Genomic DNA, 3305 nt, shown 5'->3' on the forward strand with positions numbered 1-3305 from the left:
TAGCCAACAACACTTGGCCGAAAACGGCACCCCCCTCGGCTTATCACAAAGGAAACAAGGGGGCAAAGTTTGAAATCGACCCTCTCAGCTAACCGCCTTCCTTGCTATGGTTGCAATGATGTTCTAACTTACGTTAATTACTTACACTTCGCCTGAACCCCAATCACATCGCCTACAAATGGCCTCGCCTTCTCGAGGCGCGGCAGCCCTTGACCCTCGCATGGGTAACAAAACTATGCTTACCTTCAAGGCAACTCAAAGCCCATTCTTGCGTAGATAATAGTTATCTGATCGTTGACATAATGATTGTTCGGGGCACCTTCTTCACTTAACGCCATCACGGACATTGGTAATAACACTTTATTGGCTCTTTACGATCTCCGATAAGGTCACACTAACACTTATTCGCGATAAAGTTCATGAAGCACCCGATGATTTGCATTTCACTATCGTTTCGATGCCACAACCAATAAAAGGCAAGACGGTTCTCGGTGATTAGAGAGTTTCTTTTCAAACGTGTGATCAACAACTACATAAGGCATGACTTTGACACAAATACCTTCCAGAAAAGACTCATTTCGGGTTGGAAACTACCAAACATACGGTGAAGTTATATCTGACGATCACCATGAGGGCTCTGTGAGAACGGGCAACACTTAAAGCAATAAGAAAACATTTTAATGTGATTGTCTCCGATACAAACCAGAGCCTGAACATACTACACAAAGACAAATAGTCGACGGATGTTGCGATAAAGTGCCGCAGCACGAAGTAAGGGTCCATAACTACTAGTTCATACAGCGGCCCAATCTTTTCTCATGGTAACGATGCTCTCTAAAGCTTGTCCGCGCTCTTCGAGGTTGTCCAAATCTTTCAACTTCACCTCGTACTCTGCCACGATTTTCCACTGTTGCCCATACTCGTCCATAAGAGCATCCAGCTTCTTAGTAGCCTTCGTAAGACTGGTCTTGACTACCTTCCTGCGAAGACGGATGTCTTTCAATGAACGCTCGGTAGCAGACTGTGATGTCTTGACTACCTTCCTGCTGTAGTACTCTTCGAGCTCCTCCCGGATCAACGCAAGCTCTTCCTCATATGACAACCCTTCAGCTGGCGACACGACCCTTGGTCCTATGACTCCGTCTTCAGGCTGGACCTCCGGGTCTGCGGGGACCCCAACTTCTTCAACAGGGATCGCTGGCTCAACAGGAGCTCTTGCCTCTTCCGCGGCGCGGACCTCTGGGTCGACGGGGGCCTCGGCCTCTACAACAGCAATAGGAGTAGAGAGGCCTCTTCGCGATGAATTGCTGGCTCTGGCTCTGCCCCCATAGGGCTTTCTTTCTCCTGCGCCACGGCATCTGAAGCAATATCACCAATGCCAGCGTTTTCGACAGCCTCCTGGCCTGATTGGGGGCTGCGACGGATGTACCGCTTGTGGTAGTCGCCTGGTGACTAGCGGAACTGGAATAGATGGGTCCACTTAACAAGGAACCTGCGATGAGGTAAAATACGAGGGTTAGTATAAACCAATCGCAAGTAAATGAAAAGGAAATATGCACATACCTCCCCATTTGCACCCTTGAAAGGGGCTTTTGGAACATCAGTACCCGGCGGAACTTCGCCTGTTTCCATAGACTGCAAAACAAAAACCGAACATGTCAATTACAAAATAGAAAAGTTAATCGCAATAATAATGAAATAATAGGAGCACACAGACAGGCTCCCTTACCGAATCCTCTTCTCCCGGCCCCCTCTTTCGAGGATGGGGAGACATTTTCTTCATGCGTTCGCTTGAGAAATGGACACACGTAATGGAGGGACAACAATCGCTGATTGCGCTGACTCTAACCTTCTGTGACCGTGAATTCCTCGAACGCATCCACGAAGGGTGCGACAACAATAGTATTCCATAAGATGCCTGACATACTTTGACCCCTTCCCCACCTGGGAGGTTCGTATAGCAGTCCACGAACCTGAGAATCCCGGAATCTTGCAACATTTGGCAATACATGGGGTTTTACGGTATATACTGTCCACGCACGCAGTATACTTGTTAGGGGATTTTTTTGTTGTCAGTGCAAGGCTCCTGAATTTATATGACACCGACCGATTTGGCCAGTCGCACAGGCACATCACCTCCGTGTTGGCGACGACATTAAAAAGCATTTGCCTATTAAAGTAGTTGGTTAATGTTCAACCTTTTAGGTGAAATGAGCAAATTCATGATGTCATAATTAAATAATAAATAATAAAATTTAAAAAAATATATATTAAACATATAAAAATTTTGTAAAAACATCTAGGTGCATCTAATTAGTGGTCACTATTTCATAGGGATGCAAGTTGGGTTGGCTTAACTTGAGCCCTAAATAATCCTACTCACAATTTTAAACATGTTGGCTTGGATTTTTAGTCCTTGAGCTAAGCCTAGGCCTAGGCTTTAAAGTTTGGACTTTTCTATTTTTTGGATTGGGCCCAAGCCTACCCTTAGGTTGTCCAAGGCAATATGGGTCATCTCGTGGTCCAACACAATATGGGTTATGCCAAGTAGGACTTGGTTATTGTAGCAACTAGGTCATGCTACTACCTAACCCATATTGTCGGACTATGTTGGGCTTGGGTTTTGAAGCCTGCGAGCCAGCATGGCACGGCACCACAAAGTGGGTTGTGTAGGCATGCTTGTGCTCTGACCCATTTACATAACATGGCATGAAGTTGGCTTATTAAAAATATAGCAATTAGGGGGTCCCCAATAGTTTAGTTTTTGCTTTTGGGAGGTCTACATAAATGCCCCTCACAACTATAAATAGTTTATTTTATTTATAAGAAAACTATAAATAGTTAATTTGGGGGGTATTTGTGTATTTTGACTTTAGGAGAAGAAAAATGATAATAGTGCCCCTCTAATGATTATATAATATCTAGTTTAGGGGAATTTTGGTAAAGTGATAATTAACTTTATGAAAGACCAAAATACTTCTCCAAAAAAGTATAAAATAACTAGCTTTTAATGGTATTTTGGTTAATTAATTTAATTATAATTCTTATAAATACCCTTACCCTCCCTCATTTTCATCACACCAATTCTTATACTCTCTCATACATTGTCATTGTTAGCACCTGATTTTTGCTCAGTTCCCTCTTTGACCCATTCTCCACACTCTAGATGTCCGATCAAACTCCACCATTCTATGAAGAACATGCCAAACCCCTAAAAGACCAAATTTTGACTCAGCCAACCTCTAATCCATTATTAAAACTATAAGATTCCCTTTTGACGGCCACGATTGCACCCCATAACCACA

General features: G+C 43.7%; 1 long non-coding RNA gene across 1 annotated transcript; it reads right to left on the bottom strand.

The window, feature by feature from the left end:
- Positions 1 to 485: 485 nt before the first annotated feature.
- LOC148874317 (uncharacterized) lies at positions 486 to 2160 on the bottom strand. Its single transcript, XR_016105011.1, has 3 exons — positions 1730 to 2160; positions 1564 to 1635; positions 486 to 1492 (listed from the first exon to the last, which is right to left on the bottom strand). It is a non-coding gene; the product is annotated as an uncharacterized LOC148874317 (long non-coding RNA).
- Positions 2161 to 3305: the final 1145 nt, after the last annotated feature.

Source organism: Nelumbo lutea, chromosome 1, assembly GCF_056320005.1.
Source record: "Nelumbo lutea isolate HS-2025 chromosome 1, American lotus-T2T, whole genome shotgun sequence".
NCBI lineage: Eukaryota > Viridiplantae > Streptophyta > Magnoliopsida > Proteales > Nelumbonaceae > Nelumbo > Nelumbo lutea.